Source organism: Triturus cristatus, chromosome 4_1, assembly GCF_964204655.1.
Source record: "Triturus cristatus chromosome 4_1, aTriCri1.1, whole genome shotgun sequence".
Classification (NCBI taxonomy): domain Eukaryota; kingdom Metazoa; phylum Chordata; class Amphibia; order Caudata; family Salamandridae; genus Triturus; species Triturus cristatus.
The window spans coordinates 357,483,888-357,501,765 of record NC_140585.1 but is presented as its reverse complement, the minus strand read 5'-3'; the positions used below and the strand labels follow the sequence as shown (position 1 = coordinate 357,501,765).

At 44.0% G+C, this 17,878-nt stretch overlaps 1 protein-coding gene and 1 long non-coding RNA gene across 3 annotated transcripts in view; one reads left to right on the top strand and one right to left on the bottom strand.

Annotated features, from left to right (window-relative positions):
* The window catches only part of LOC146854942 (uncharacterized), a 206,188-nt gene that overhangs the window by 185,229 nt on the left and 3,081 nt on the right, over nt 1-17,878 (top strand). The window lies entirely within an intron of this gene.
* Nucleotides 1-17,878, bottom strand: part of ETFBKMT (electron transfer flavoprotein subunit beta lysine methyltransferase) — a 164,689-nt gene that overhangs the window by 145,868 nt on the left and 943 nt on the right. The window lies entirely within an intron of this gene.

The window sequence follows — 17,878 nt, the reverse complement described above, 5'->3', positions numbered from 1 at the left end:
TGCTCATGCATGGGCACTCTATCACATAAAACCCAGCACCCTGCCTTCGGGATTGTCAAGGCCTGCCATAGGGGTGACTGATAGGTTAATATGTGCAGTGATCAGAAGAGATATAGGTAACCTATATCCCAGTAAGGGGTGCATACACCACCTTATCCAGGCTGCAGTAGTAGACCTGTGGTGTCATTTTGGATGGCTTCCCAGGGGTGGCATAATACATGCTGCAGCCCCTGGTAGGCCTCTGGGCTACCTATGCCCTGGGTACATAGTATACCATATACTAGGGACTTATATGGGTACCCCAGATTCCAATCTGGAGTGTATCTAAAGTACATGGAATCAATTTCAAGAGGAAAGCAGATAGGCTGGGGTCCTGAATAGCATGATCCCAACCAAACTAAGTTGATAACCAGCAAAACAACAGAAAAAAAGTGGGGGCAACCATGCAGTCAGATTCCACCTTATTACACTACCCTCTCCCTGAACCATAAAATCCCCTTACTTTCCATTACCACTCATCCCTGATTCCAAAACATACTTACTTCCCTGAATACTACCCTTACTACTCTTTGACGCTACCCATCGCTGAACCCTAATAACCCTGAAAAATCCCTTACTAACTTTCCCTAAATCCTAATTAAACATTACTACCCTTTAATGCTACCCTTCACTAAAACACCAAAGCCTGTAACTCCCCTTAACGTTACCAATCTTAGAACCCAATCAACCCCTTACTATCCCTTAATGCTACCGTTCCCTAAATCCCAATAAACCCTTACCAGCCCCCCCTTCAACATTCAACTTCAAATGCTTCTCTCAAGGGATGCCCCTTAAGCCTCGATCCCACTACACTTACATTTACCTTTTAAAGTATGCTATGTTCCAATGTCATTTTTTTGTATCACAACTTGTATTTGTTCTATTATTTTGAGTAGAAAATCTTTATGACAATTATTTTCAGGTAATTTTTTCCCCCACAATATATCTTTACTGCAAAGCTCATTTTAGTGGTACCTAAGATGACGGGTTACAGCAGGAGCCCAGACAGAAGATGAGAATTTCAGGGTTTCCCTTCCCAAGAATATTCCAGGGATCCTTTGTGGTTTTAAAACTCTGAGAAGTGAGAGTGAAGGTCGATTTGTAGCCACATAGTTTCCCCCGCTCTTTCCTGGTCCATTGTTCTCTGGAAGGGCTACCTCTCCACTCCCCTTCCCCCAGCTTAACAGGTGGCTAACTGGGGCAGCCTCTCTGGCCTTTTTGTTTTGGGTTTCTCTAGACCCGAGTTTCCCAGCTCCACCCCACTTTCCTGCTCACAGTTTATTAAAAAAATCTTGGATGTACCTGTCTAAGTGGAGTAAGCAAAATGGCAGACCAGCCCAGAACCAGCATCCTGGCTGACTGGTGGAATAGAGAATTATCTGCAACTTAAGTAAGGCAAACTTTCAGCAGGTATGCCTAAGATTTGTGTATCCGATGCCCAGGTATTCACACCAGTGATGACAAGAAATTCTGTACTTCAGCACAGAGGTATCCACCACCGACTCCCCTTGCCAAGTTCAGGACAAGAAATTTGGAAAATTTGCTTCGAACTAACAGGAGAGGGAATGATGTGGTCTAACTTTCTGGCTCCTACGACAAGTCACACAGCAGTAAGGAGCATACCTCTAAGTGGAGCAATAGAGAATTTTGGGAAGGTCTTCTTACAGTACATTCCTCAATCTAGATGTCGGATAACAAGTGCATATACTGCATTCCAGAAGTTAGAGTGTGGAACTAACCACTTTAGTTTTCTCGAAGATAAAGTTGGAAGGGTCAATGCAGTCATTCAGGTTGAGATTGTGGTCAATGATGATACAGAGACTTCATATCAGAGAACAGTGAAAGAAAGATGGTAAGTGGATCGCCATGGATTGCGCCCAGGGATCTTCAAGCAATAAAGCCGTCACCTTGGTAGCAGGTCAGGAAGTGAATTCCGCTTTTTCAGCGTCAACTGTCGCTCCCTCCCAAGGCAACATCAGCACTTATACAGTTTCTTGCTGGATAAAGCCCCTGTTGCCCCGTTTCTGACTTAGACATGGCTTCATGAGGCTTCTGTACCCGATATCATTGCCGCACCATCGCCAAATTATTCCATTGCTCGAAGGGATAGGCAGGATAAATCGGGTGGCGGGATCACTATCATTTTTAAGGATAAGTACAGACAAAGTACAGAAGCTATCTATTCCTGCTTGAGAAGCCTTTTTTTTCACTCTATCAAACACAATTTTACAGTATCCGGTGCGCTGATTTACCATCCTCCGGGCTATGCTGGGAACTGGTTTTCCTTGGTTACTGACTTACTCTCTCCATAAAGCCTCAAATGCCCCAACTTTATATTGCTCGAAGATCTTAATATTCATCTGTAATATCCCACGTGCAGTATTGGTTGGGCCTTTATAGAGGATCTGAGCAAGTTGAATTCAGTTCTAATTAATTCACCACCCATACACAGGGCAGGTCACTTTCTAGACCTTATTTTTTCAAGCATCAAGAACCTCACTACAGACCCTCCCCTGCCGTTACTGTGGTCAGGCCACTTGGCAGTACCCTTTTCCAGCCTGACTCATTTAACCCCCTCTACAGGGGCAGCCAGACCTTTAGTCTTGTCTAGGAACTGGTCTAATGCTCTGAATGCTCGGATACGGAATACAATACTCAACCTGAAGCAGGTGACTGACTTAGAACAACCTGTGGTTGATGACTGGATATGTGACTCCTTGATGATAATTTTGCTGGCCAAACTTAGCTCCTCAGTCAGAATCCACCCCCTTGCCCTGTGGTTTACTGAGGCTAGACATTTGGAGAAAAAGCAGTGTATGGGCCTGGAAAGTACCTGGAGGAAATCCTATGATGAGGATGTGAAACTCATGTATAAATCGGCTTTGAAAAACTATCATTGGCTTTGTACATCTGCTCAAGCATCATTCTACTCAGATAAAATCTTCACCTCCCAAAACTGCTCCAAAACACTCTATAAAAGTGGTCAAAGAACTTTATGACCCTTTTGAAGTATCTCAGTCACCTTTACTGTCTCAGTCGCAATGGTAGGTGCTGGCACACTTTTTTGTTAAAAAGGTGTCGAACATCCAACTCTCTCTTGTGAAGGTTCAGACAGCTGAACGTCAGGCGGTTGATAATATTCCCAACATCAGTGCTTGGTTTCACCCTCCAACAGGTGAAGATTACATCTCGAACACCGCACAAGCTATTATAAAAATGAATTCACTGACCCCTTTGGATACCCTTCGTTTTCTGACCTTGATTCAATCAGTAAAATAGGGCTCTCCAGAGATGCCCTTCCGCCAACCACGCTTAACCTGCTGGACTCAGACCAGAAACAACTTAGTAAGACGACTTCTTAAATCATCGTTACAAAAGGAACGCATTCCTCAGGCATGGTTCTGCCCTCTTAAAAACCTAACACGGATCCCACCAATTAGTCCAATTTTAGGCCAATCTCAATGCTTCCCAGTCTCTCCAAAAATTTGGAGAAACATGTGAACTCACAGATCACCACCTTTGTGGAATCCCAAAACTTTATGCACTCCTCACAATAAGGTATTAGAGCAGGACGCAGTACCGAATCCACCCTCCTAGGAGTCACGGAATATCCGAGATGACTTCCGGATGAGGGTGGAACGGCCGTGCCGGTTCTGCTCGATCTTAGCGCTGCCTTTGTTGTCTCATTCCACTTTCCTGGAAAGATTGGCGAAATTGGGTCTATAGGGGACAGCTTTATCCTCGAGGTCTTCTTTTCTGAAATATCGCACTTTCCAAGTTTTCTCAGCCAGCTCTATGTCTGAGCCATGTGTCCTCACTTTTAGAGTCCCTCTGGGCTCTGCTATAAGTCCGATGCTATTCAATATTTATGTTCGTACACTTACGGACGTGGTGCAAAATTGTGGCCTACCTTTGTTCTCATACAAAGATGCCACTCAAATCATCTTCTCTATGTTGTCTGCTCAGTGCCAAAATTCTGAGGCCATGAACTCCTGTTTGGGTCCGATTTCCACATAGATGAATAATAATTCGCTAAACCTTAACAGCGATAAGACTAAGGTAATGGCCTTAGGCAAGAAACCCCGGCTCTGGGGTCCACAGCATTGGCCTGAGAACCTAGGTGCACTCCCTGAATCGGCCTCTAAAGTAAAGAACATAGACTTCTGGCTGGATAAGGATCTGTCGATGAAACCTCAGGTTGCTAAGGTTGCCTCCACCTGCTTTGCAGTACAGAATTGGCTAAAAAAATATCATTAGAGGATTCCTTTTTCTCCCCAAAGGATGATTATTCAGGTCTTGATACTTTCGAGACTGGATTAGGGAAACATGCTCTATCCATGAGCAAGGCCTCAATTAGACGCCTACAAAGTTCAGTACTTCCGCCTTGACTGTGTTCAGCTGCAGGCAGTTGTTCTTCTTCAACAATGTCTGCCATGCATCTGTGGGAGTTGGTACTGGTGGTGGTGGGGTCATCAGTGAATGAGAGGATGAGTTGGGCGTCGCCTGCATAGAAAATTATGTTCAGACTGTGGGATCTGACGATGTTGGCCAGCCGGGACATATATGCTTTGAAGAACGCGGGGCTGAGCGATGAGCCCTGGGGGACACCGCAGGTGATCTCCTTGGGTTCGAAGGTGGGAGGTGGAGCCTCTAGGTTCTTCCAGTGAGGAAGGAGGTGATTGATCTGAGTGCATCCCCAGGGATGCCAATGTGGTGGAGTCTTTCGATCAGCGTGTGGTGGGATACAGTGTCTAAGGTTGCCGAGAGGTCGAGAAGTATCAAAGCTGTTTCTCCTTAGTCAAAGAGGGTTTGGATGTCGTCGGTGGTTGTGATCATGGTGGTTTTGGTGCTATAGTATCTGCGGAACCCGGATTGGGAGGCGTTGAGTAGCTGGTTCTGCTCCAGGTGTGTCACGAGTTGATTGTTGATGATCTTTTCCAATACTTTTGCTGGAAATGGGAGCAGGAAGATTGGCCGGTAGTTTCAGTTTGTTGGGGTCAGTGAAGGGTTTTTTGAGAAGTGGTCTGACTTTGGTGTGTTTCCAGGCATCGGTAAATGTTGCAGTAATGACAGAGGTGTTGAATAGGGTGGTGAGTTACTGGCCTATCCTTTGGTTTCCAAGGTTGAAGATGTGGTGCAGGCATGGATCTGTGCGAGCTTCCGAGTGGATGGATATCATGGCAGAGATGCTGCCCTGGGTGGAGAGGATGTTCTAGAAGGTTCAGTTTGTGGTTCTGGCCTGTTACAGTGCTGGCATATCTGTCAATAAACTCTTTAGGTGTGGGTTGAGGTTTAAAGTTTCTGTATACGGTTGCAATCTTGTCGTGGCAGAAGTGGGAGAGGGTTTGATGTTGTTTTCGCTGGCAGCCGGGTTTGGAAAATTCCTTTACAATGGTGAAAAGCTCCTTGGTGTTGTCGGCGCTGGTTTCGATGAGGGGGGCAAGGGCTGTCTTCTTTGTTACCCTCAGCTGGTGGTGGTATAGGTTGAGGGAGGTCTGGATGGCTGCCCTGTCAGAGGTGTCCTTGCTGGTGCGCCATCTCCTCTGCAACTGTTTGCAGTCTTGTTTCGCTGTTCTGAGTTCTTGGGTTTACCAGCTGGCCTTTTTGAAGGATTTTCTTATGATGTTGCTCTTGATGAAGACTATGCCGTCTGCACAATTGGTGATTTAGGCTTTGAAGTTCTTCACTCCATTTTCGAGGTTGGTCGCAGTAGCAGGTTTTGAGGTCTTAAGGGTGTTCTCCCAGCTGGTCTCTGAAATTTTGTTTCACCTCCGTTATTCAAAGGAGAATCAAGTAATATTAGCCTTTTGTTTTTTCTGAAACTCATCAAGAATTTGGTTTGTTTTCAGTGTAACGAAGATGGCAGTGCTATTACAAACGTTTGTGAGCTAGTGGTTTTTGTAGAAGGAACGGGGTTAGCACAGTGATTTATGTAGTTGAAAAGTGTATTAAAGCAGCTTGCAGCTTCATTTATTTATTATTGCCCTGACGTAGCTGGCTTGTTTGTTAGTATGATTATTTTATTAACTTTTCTGTGAATGTTTTGGGCATCAAGAAATTTTGTTGAATTTTCAAGTTCTTTGGTGATTTGTTTGTTGATGGGGAGATCTCTGGTGTACCATGGTGCATGGGGTTTGGGTTTAACTGGGCAAGGAAGAATATTACAGCTTTTATTGATACACTGTAGTAGTTTGTGTGAGAGTCCGCACTCCTTGTTACATTAGAAGACAAAACAGTGGTTCTAAGATCATGTGAGAGTCAATGAATGGGTATGCCTTTTAAAATTCTTTTCCCCACTAATTGTATTTTTGACCGTTTAACAATCCTACCTGGAATCAGTGTATAATGGAAAATAATAGGGAGATGGGTTGACCAATCCAGTCCAAGTGTGTTGTAGTGCGAGATATGATTTTGTGGAGAAATTAGTCGGTCAAGAATGTTACCTTTCTTGTACATGGGAAGGAAGATTGGTTTGTGGAGCCATGTTGTGCGCATGTCATTTAGTTTTTTCCAGTGAAGTTTCCTGTAATGTTAAAATCTCCAAGAGGGTACTGTTGGCAAATTGTGTTTCCATAAATGTGAATAGTTCTTCAATTGTTTTTCGAAGGCTCGGTTGTGGACAGAATGGTGGTATATGGTAGAAAAAACAGCACACTTTAAGTTTTAATTGGATCAAGACTGAAAGGACTTCAAAGGAAAAATGTCTTGGAAATTCTAAAGTGAAGCATTTCCGGCACTTCTGGTAGAGGACTACTGTGCCAATCCCATTTGTATTATGTCTGTCTTTGTGAATGACAGTACATACCAGACATCAAAAGAGATCATGTACACGAGTTTTAAGCAAATTACTATCCAAAATAATAACAATGTGGCTTTGCATGAGTTAGGTGCTTATTTATCTAAAGATCAATCACTTGACATTGTTAAGCGGCAAGATGCTTGCAATTTTTAGCTTCAAGCTACTCATTCTGATCCTAACTTCTGTCCTCAATACTGCATCTAGTGATGATTCTACACTTTCATGGGCTGCTCTAGTAGTCCAATCTGTCTCTAGGGTGCAAATAATGCATGTGAGGTTCCTTCTGATCACTGCTGTGATGTCTCTATTCTAAATTCATTCTGCCACAATACATAATTTAAGTGAGGTAGTATTATGCCGTACAGTCAATGCGGCTCTCACTCTGGCTTTGGCCATGGGTTGCAGCAGTAACCTTACCCTGGTCATGGTTTGGGAAACAGACTTTATAATTGTGCAAGCATGAGCACACCACTCTCTCCTGAAGCAACTAAGAACGCTGTACATTCTTCAACTTCTAAAAGTGATAAAAACCACATAGGCTGTTCCCCTACCTCTAATTCAGTTTCCAACATGTTCCTCAATTTCCATTTTAACCCATGTCTAAAAAAAAATACACTTTTCATACAATATGATGTCCGTACTCCCTCCTCTATGTCACTTCCTACTTCATATTTCATTTTCTCAGAGTCTCCAACCCGTGCATTCCGACCTTCAGAGAAGAGTCATTACCTTGAAATTAAGGATCTAATTTTCTTGGATAGCACCGCTGCACTGGTACCAAATGAACAGAGGAGGGTCCAATTTAGAAAGATCACTATTTGCGACTGCTCTCTATCATTTATTGACATCTTTAGCACATTAGGTTATAAAATCAACCTAGCTCACATGGTTAATATGGACATTCTCACACTTCGGATCATCGGATTAACTCTCCTAATTTTGATCATAACTTTCTGCTTAGGAGCAGTCTTATTCTAACTTTCTTACATAACAAACGTGTTCCTAATTAGATTTCCTTAGGAAAGAGCCACAAGAAGAAAGTTTCAAGGATTATGTTTATTTTTAATATTTGAGTTTTACAATAGGGACCTAATCGTACCAGTTACTGTTAATGTTTGCCTCGAGTAGACCTCAGTAAAATAATAAAACAGCCCTATCACATATATTGGCATCTGCTGTAAGAGTTAATTTAAAGTCTAGTAAGTGTTTCTTGAGTGATTTCATTGCCGGAGTGCATTTGAATGATATCTATCTACTTATTTCAGTGACCCCAAAAAGCAACTGTTTCATGACATGGCACAGTACCTATTTTAGCCTAAAAAACGTAGAGGACGGAGGACTGCACCCCAGCCCAAAGTGATCTATAAAAAATAAAAAAAATCTTCATTGCTTCGCCCCACCCATGTCCTCCGTGTTCCTTTCCACCAACCCCGGTGTTGCTTACGTCTCACCATCCTGCTTTATGGCTTTTGCTACCCTCCAGCCCCTCCCCCATGCTTTCGAGTCCCCTCACCTGTTGCTTCCACATTCCCTCACAAACCCTCCCATGTTTCTTCACCATTCGCCCCCTACCCTCCCCCATGTTGCTTACGCTTTTTATTCAACTGCTTAAAAAAAAATCCTTTATCCCATTATTTGCTTTTAGTTACCGATCCAACTTGGCTAGTTAGATAAAAAGAAAAATAAGTGCCCTGATCATTTTGTAGACGCATGTATGTGTAGTGGGTGTGCCTACAAAATGATGTGAGCGGCAGTGTTAAAGGCTTTTTTTTTAATTTATTTTTTATTTAGCCATGTTGCACAGCATCAAGAATGTTGTACAGTGTGGCTATAAACCATTGGCTAAGCCAATAAGCCATAAAGGAAAAACAGATTACCTTTGCCAATGCTTGTTTTGACTCCTAAAAGTCCAAAATCGAACTTATTCCTATTATTTTAGAAGTGATTTTTGTTCTATTTTACTTTGCATCCGATTGTCTCTCAGTTCTGTTTTTATTGAAGATTTGCATATATTTTCGAGTATGGTTAAAAAAAAAAGGTTTTGTATTTTAAGGCATTAATTGTATATATTTAACTATAGAACACTCTGATGCAGTTGGCATGTCTAGGCTTTATTAATGTGAGAAATCTTAAGTAAATAAAAACAACTGAGCTGACTAACCAACAACTTTTAAAGTTCTGTTCCTTTGAATAATTATTCACTGCCTGCTGAGGGAAGAGGAATTAGGCTCAGATCTCTGTACCGGGGTGATGCATGGCATGTTCAGCATTCTGTCCATCAATTGTTTTTTTTGCATTTGTCCCCCCGAATGGGATGGGTATGCCCAGACGTGTGTCCCGTGCTCTCCATGCCCCTGGAGTTAAGCTAGCCTGGCTTATGAGGGGTGATACCCCTAAACCGGTCCTAGGATGCTTGTTTCCAGTCTATGAAGGACCAGGCCTGGCAGTTCGGGCTGCACTGTTCCCATGGGGAACAGGGTCAAGACTGGTTTGCATATGGCTGGGTCTAAAATGGAATGGCATAGGGAGCTAAAAACGATGGATTTAGGCCCATATCTCTGTACTGGGGTGAATGCATGACATTGTTCAGTATTCTGTCCATCAATTGTTCTTTTTGCATTGGTGGGGGAAGAAGGCAGCTCAAGGCGCTATTAAGCGGCAGACAATATGGCATTTCCAGCTTTGCCATCCCTTGCACGAGTCGTCTTCTGAGAATATCTGTATACACATTACCACAGACAGGTCAGATGCCTTTTTCTGGGCACGTACCTGTAAAAGACATCTGTAGCGCAGCTACAGGGGCTACCTCATGTACCTTTTGTTAGCACTAGATTGTTGCCACATAACCTAGATGTGCTGCTCAGTTTGGTGCAAATGTTCACACCCAATTGATCACTCCAAGACGATGTTATCAATGATCTAGTAGTAATAGATGCAGACTTTTCTCTTCCTCTTTCGGGACAATCTACCCACTGATCAGGAATATGAGATTCCCAGGTCACAAGATTAGGATTCATTTTTCTTTCTAGTGGCTGTGTTACTCATAGTCAAAGGCTTTCCCCTATTCCAACACCCTTCTTGGAATCCCCCTAGCAAACCAGGATGGAAAGATGTGAATTATCAGAGGCCATTTAAATGGAAAAGCGCGGTCTGTTAACCTCAATTTAAACTGATGAGCATGCATTCCTTAACTGAGCAGCACTGTTAGTGCAATCCTCTGACCACAATTTTTCAAGTACCATTCATGCAGAGGATTCCTGGAGGTTTGTACAGCAGAAAACATTAGCTCCAGAAACTTTGGACACAGGTGGTGGATGGTTCTGGTGTATAATGTACGTAGGGACTTTCATCACAAAGTATGTTCAGTGAAATACATAGAGACCTGATGACACATGCTTGCATTATTACAAACACACCACTGCTGCATATTGAGCTATGCGGTTTAGTAAGCTAAATTTTAAAACAGTATAAATACTACTTGCATCATCTGTTCTGAACAGAACTAACCATAAGTGATTTGACATCCGGAAAAAAAACATTGAAAATCTGCGCATTAACTCTAAGGAAACACTGTGCCCACAACATTTGCGTCCTGGGGCCATTGCTTTTTAGCCAACAAATACCACTCCTAGGTTCTTTACTCTGTGCATATTGTTGGGAAGGGTTCAAAACGCAAATCAAACACTACACATGTATAGTCACATAAATCACAAACGTTCCTGGCCCATAATTTTCCTAAATGTATGCACGAGTAACATAGTTTTGTGTTCAAGAAATTTGGAGAACTTCAATCTTTCTTTTTATTTCACTGAGATCAATAAATGTGTTGAACCTTAAATAAATGAGCACAACTCAGTAGAGTAACACTTGTTATTTACAATGCTATGAAAGAGCAAATCCTGTCAGGCAAGCACTTTGGATGTACTTTGAAAAGTCCATATGGAAAACATTTTTCCTCATGGAGAAGCCCTTTCCCTGCACTATAAATCAAATATAGGGGGTGGTACCTGCCAGTTCCCACCCTGGAAAGAGATTTACTTCAGACCTTGATAGTGCTAAATCTTTGACCTTTTCCAGGTGTGACAACACTGAGAAAAACATTATGGAAAATCCCAATAGCACAAATATGTGCGGGTGAACAAACTTTCCAGGACATGCTGGCCCCAGAATGCCCTGAACTCGCCTTTGTGAGGCAATTCACTACCAAATAACTCTACAATGGACTCACAAAACACTTACTTAAATCTACAACAAATCCAGACTCCCACTGCCGGACAAGTTCTTAGTCTGAACAGACACAACAACATCTCCCATGCTCTTAAAGCCCTATATAGGTTACCTGTTGCAAGAAAAACATCATTCAAAGTCCTCTGTACCACCCACAAGCCATCCACTGTATGGGGCAATTATTTCTCCTATCTAAATAGGCACCTTACACCCAAAGGAGAAACCTTAGATCTAGAAATCTCCCATTCATAAACAAGCATGGGCAAAGTCAATAGGTATGGCTTTGGTCACCAGTCTTTTAGCTTTGAAATTTCTCGTTATGTTTTTTGCAGAACGTTATGGTTGGGAAGCTGCCAGACCCACATCAAACTGAAAAAAAACATTGGTTAAGGTTAACAATATTTTGTTGGTCTCAAAAAGCACAGACAACCATAGGAATCCCTGGCCCTAAAGGGAACAACGTTTTGTGCAGATGTGCTCCTTGTGAATGGGAAACATGCCCTACCTCACAGTAAAATCGGAAATGGCTGAAGTGGGCCGAACCACTGACCCATTATGCATGCTGGAGTGGGTGGAAGAACAAGTTGAATGACGTAATATCAATCTAATTGATGAAATCCGGCTGAAAACTCACATAAGTAACTATGTTATATACATAATTCTAGTAAAATCAATAGGTATTGGCTAACATCAGACACAAAAAAATGAATCGATAAGAAGCTGACTGGCATCCTATTTCCTCTGCTAATGCTTTTTTGTTTTTGTAAAGCTTTATTACAAACAGAGAAGGTTGACAAGATAGATGAATACAGAGATCTGCAAAGACAAATTACGTGGGTGGTATAGACAGGCAAACAGACAGATAGGTGCAGAGATGCATAGCTAAATAGAGAGGGTCGCATAAACAGAGAAGATTGCATAGATAGAGAGGTAGCCTAGATATGTTTTCAGATGAAATCGATGTTTGACCATGTCCCTCATCCTACCGCACTTGAGGACTGCAAATCCAAGGACTCCTGGCACAGCTTTGACTTAATCACTAAAGATGCCCTCCTCAAGAGCATTCTGAAAACAAAACCTTCAAATCATTCTATTGTCCCCATCCCTAGCGACATTGCAATAGACTTCTACAACTCCCCGCTCCCCTACTGTACAAGTCTGGTTAACCTCTTTCTCAGTCAAGGCTCCCTTCCTGATGCCCTCAAAACAGGTCAGGTGACCCCACTTCTATAGAAACCCTCTACTGATGAGAAGAACCTTAACAATTTCCGCCTCATTACCAACCTCCCTTTCCTTACTAAAATCACTGGAGGATGCATAGTGGAGCAACTCGCCCAACATATTAAGGACAACAACCTTCGTGATGAATTTCAACCCGGCTTCAGTCAAGGCTACAGCAATGAAACAGCACTTCAAGTGCTCGACTCATGCAACTCCTATTTCCTGATCATTCTGGACCTTTCTGCAGCTTTAAGACTGTAAACCATAACACTCTTCTGTACACACTAAAAAAAAAGAATGGGATTGAAGGTACAGAACTCAAATGGTTTGAATCATACCTCACGGGCAGATCTCAGATGATTAAAATTGCTTAATGTTTCTGTTCGTCAAAGGCTGCGGATAAAGGCGTCCCTCAAGGCTCTATGCTTGCGCCCACCCTTTTCAATCTTTACATGGTACCGCTGGGAAACCTACTAAAAAGTCCCAGATCCATTATCACCACTATGCTGACACCCAACTCTACCTAAAGGTGTCCTCCACACTTGACATTTCAATCCTCGCCACCACCCTCAACTCTATCTAAGAATGGATGACATCCCATCATCTAATTCTGAATCCCTCTTAAATGAAATTCCTTCTTATCTCAACCTCTAACTCTCCACCGCTTGTTCAATCATGGATGGATAGTCTGAACATTCTTAGCATCAAACCTACCATCATTGACAGTTCTAAATTCCTAGGTGCAATCCTGGACAAATGACTCATCTTCCAATCCCAAATCAGAAACATGGATAGAACGCATGCTTCCAACTGCGCCTTCTCTGGGGGATTTGGTGTTTTATTCCTGAGCAAGACCTAAAAACTCTGGTTCAATCTTTGGTACTACTATAATTCTCTCCTTATAGGTGAGATTCTCTCCCAAATCTCACCTATATCCTCTAAAATCCATCCTCCATTCAGTGGCGCGTTTCGGCCATAAGAAAGTCCCAAATTACACCCAAACTGATTTTTCTTTGCTGGCTTCCCATTGAAGCTAGGTCAATATATAAGACTGCTTGCATCACCCATAAAGCCATACACACTTCCACCCCTCGCTACCTGGCCAACAAACTCAAAATATCAGTCAGCTCCATACCTTAACGCAATGCTGAAAATCTACTGCTCAAACTTCCAACTTTTAAAAGGGAAAGACTTATGGAGCAAATCTTCTCATGTAATGCGTCTAGAATTTGGAACTTGCTAACTCCAAATCTTTGTACCACCACTTTTCAAATCAGGTCCTAAAACTCTTTTCTTCCAAAGACACTTCGATCAATAATTCTCCCGGCCAAGCCCTCCTCAATGCACACGCCCCCTCATCCCAGGTCATGACCCTGATTGTCACATGACACTCACAAGAGCTACTACGACCATCCGTCTCAATTTTGTAAATATGTTTTTGTGTAACTCTAATCGCTCCACCTTTTCTTAATATGTAATCTTGAGGGAATATGTAATTTGTTAACCTGTAACTCTCACCACAAGTAACTGTTGTACATATAAGCATTGATACCTATTACCATGTTACTCTCTTTCCATATGTAATTTAGTTTGCTCTATCGAAAAGTGCTCTGACACCTCTGCGCAGTGGAGTCACTATGGGGGTGCGGACCGCACCGGGAGACATCCTCAAATGGGGCGACACAGAGCAGGGCGCAGGGGGAGGGCGAAGGCAGTGCAGAGCGAAGTTGCCTGCCTCTGATCACCGAGTTGTGGGCCCATCTTTTGAGCTGTCGGGAGGCCTGCGAAGACGACTTTCAGGCACAGCAGCTCTGTGTGCAAGCTGAGGCCTCTCGCCTGCTAGCCCGGCAGTTCTTCTCTTACTTAAGACAGTGGCTGCAAGACGGGGTTCTCACTCTCTTTCCTCTCCTTTCTTTTATTTGATCCCCTATGAAATGGATCCAAAAAAGAAAATCACTTTTGCTGGAAAATCAATGTTGTATTTTTCTGACATTTAATTGCAAAGTGCAGCTTCGGGAATAAAAGTTTAAAAATATGCAAAATAAATAACTAAAGTAAGACAGAGTGGTAGCAAACTGGCCAGATTGATTTTATTCACACCCAAACACATTAGCGCCACTTTTAAAGAGTTTGCCAGTGAAGCGCTATTTTTGTTGTCTTGGCCTTGTTTTCCCAGGGCTTGGAACTAGTGCACCAATCCTGGAGGTACTGCAATGTGAGGATTGAAAAACAAAATTTGTACTGCTGATCTGCATCTAGGGATGTTGTCTTTTTTTACCATACTGCTTACGTTTTGTAAGGATATAAGCAATGGTCATTGAAATGGCTCCATTCAGGGCCCTGTTGTCATGTCCTTAACTTTTCAAGCAAAAGCACTCACTGATTTCTGAACAGTGAGTGTAAAAGCGTTAAGGTAAGCATGTTGTTCCTGCTTACATTTCACATGGTTTGCAAAATTTTGCATTCCCTATGATTGTTTGCTTTTTCCAGGATGCTGGCACTTTTTACTTGTAGGCCACATATTGCTCTTGCCCAGTGCGTAATTTAAATTGAGCCGCATCCAGGTGTTTATAGCTGGCAACAATTGGGTTGTAGTTGAAGGCAATCTGAGTTTTTCTCAGTGGGGCAGTATGGTGTTCAGTAGGGGAGAGGATGTGACACTATGGCCAGAGCTGAGGAATTTGGAACTGGGGAACCAGGTTCAGCCTTAATAACCAGTCCACCAGACCACTCCTGAGAGAGCACTATCTCATGCTAGACCTTAAAAGGCTTCGCAAGACATTAGAATCCCTGGTGTCGTAGCACCAGCAGGTGCACCCTAGCATGACAAGTGTAGGTTAACCTTCAAGGCTTGTCCACCACTATTCATACTGAAGTTCACCTACAATCTTGCGGGCAGGCCTATGAAGCAGCACACCCTAGAACAACAGTGACCCTGTCACTGAGATCACAGGACCCTTGAGAAGGGCCAGCTCTAGGGCGGTGCAACCGGTGTGACCGCACCAGGTGCTGACTTTAGGTGGAGGCATCATTTTTGCAAGTCTATTATGGTTTTAAAAGTGCTTGCTGCCTCCTTCCTGGCCTCCAGCAATTTTCGGTAACAATAAAAATGTCATGATGACTCTGGTGATTAATGTTCTTCCTAGAGAGAGATCGGATTTTTGTCTAATGGAAGATTTGACTCATGGAAAGGTAGCTCAGATGGTTAATGTACCTGCTGCAAAATACATGTACCATGCAGATCACAAAGTGCACATAATGTAAATAGGCCAGTGGGCTACTGCTTTTGTCAGAGAGAACCTTTTGTTACTTGCAGTTTATAAGCTAAAATCCTAACATAGAACAGTGAGCTATTAACTGTCATCTACTCCGCAGCAACACAAGTCACATTTTTTATTAACTTTTGATACGTTTGAGCTACAAACAATTTATTAGTTGAAATGGTCAGATCATGCTGCAGATCTTGCATTATGAGCCAAATATGGCAGAGCCATTTTTATTTAGAAAACATTTGCAAACTAGGATTTTTAGCCATTCATGTTTGAACTGCTGTTGTGGAAAAGGGAGAAGTGCTGATTTTTTTTTAAAACATGTTTTTTATTGCAACATTTTCAGCAACATAACCATCGGGGCAACCGGCACCCCCTACAATCTCCGATCATATTCTTCGGTTTAGCAATGCACACAGCCATTCAGCCCACATCCCGGGGGCCGGGCGGCATATATAGACAGTTAAGCAATGTAACACAACTATCGCCTCACAGCGGTGCCTGGATCATGCCCCATGGGAGCCTCTGCTTTTCTGTCCCAACAGCTACATTCCTCATCCAACTCAATATAGCATTACCCTCCCACCTCAGGGAACTCCCCCCCCTTCCATCCCACCCCCCAACTGCTGCTGTTGTGGGCCCCTCCAGTGGTCCCTAACTCTAAGTCGTGCCATCCATCAGGGGTACATCTATTGTCCTCAGCCTCAAGGAACTCCGTTTTCCTCGCGCTCCCGTTCCGCCCGCTCGAGCCGGCAATCCTGCAGGGCCTGCTCGATCTGCTCCCACGCCCTTACCCACTCTAACCCCTTTTCATTGTCCGCCTTAATCGCTTGGCGCCGTCTGACTTCACTCTCACATTTAGACCATTTTAATAACTCGGAGATCCACCGCCCGATTGATGGGCCCTCCCGGGACTTCCAGTGCCACGTAATCTCTCTCTGAGCCAACATAAGCCCCAAGTCAATAAATTTACTCGTCACTTTTGTCTTTGCTGTGTGAGGGAACCAGAGCAGCAGGCACGCCCCCATATCAAACTCGACCTCCCTGTCCGTCGCAGTATTCAAGATCTCTCCCACCTCAGTCCAGTACGACCCGAGCTTCGGGCACCCCCACAGCATATGCTCTAGTTCAGCTCCCAGTGTGAGGCAGCGCGGGCAAGCGGCCTCCTGCACCTTAAAGTGCCGGCTAATCTTTCCCGGGGTCAAATACGCCCTGTGAATGATGAAGAAGTGCACCTGCTGAAAGCGGGCATTCCCGCTACCCTTCCATGTCCTCCGCATGATGTGGCTCCAGATCGTGTCCGGAATGGGTTTGCCTATGCTTTCCTCCCACCGCTCCTTCAATGCCGCGAGCGGCTCCAACCCCTCCTGCAGCAGTCTAGCCTGTAGGCATGTCACCGCCTTAATCTTGCCCGCCGCCATTGCCACGTACTGGCAAGTTAGTGCCACAGAGGGCTCCTCCAGCCCCTTTCTCCAGTGTTTTTGTATCGCCGCGCTCACCGCCGCGTGCAGGAGATAACTCCCATCCGGGAGGCCAAACTGCTCCTGCAAAGCCCCGAAGGGGGCCAGCACCCCATCTATATAGAGGTCCCCCACCATCTGCAACCCCAGCTCCTCCCACTCCGCTAGCGGGGACCAGTCGCATCCATGCGGCAGCGCCGTCAGCATCCCCAGCGGGATCTCCGGTGCATAAGGTCTTACCGTCTTTGCTCTCCGCATGCCCCTCTGCCAGCATAGCCGGAGAGTCCGCTCCTCGATGGACAAATCTCTCAGGTCTAATTTCTGTTGCATGACTATGTAAGACAGGACATGTCTCTGGATGCCCGTCTCTCGTCCCAGCTCCGGGCCCCGGAATACCCTGGCCACATTCTGTGTCAGCACTTGTAGCTGCGCCGCCAGGTAGTATAATTCAAAATCGGGGACCGCCAGTCCCCCTTCTAGTTTAGGCCGCATCAGAACCGTCAGGGCTACCCGTCGCCGTCCCGTCCCCCACAGGAAGCTGATGATCTGCGACTTAAGGGAGAAGTGCTGATGACAGAAACTCCATGGCTCGGAGACAAATGGCTTGTGCTTTTTATCGTATTTGGGGACATTCTGTGATTAGAAGTATATCCCACTTTGTGAATACATTTTACTGTCAATAACTCATTATAACCTTAAATAATCATGTGTATCCATTGGTTGATAAAACTGGGCAGTGAAACCAAACAAATACAAAAAATTGGGATGTTTGCGCATTCTGGCCACACCTCTGGCTCCACCCACTGATCCAATCCTTGGGTTATTCCCGCCCACTGATTCAGTTTCCCTACTTTTTCCCCCCC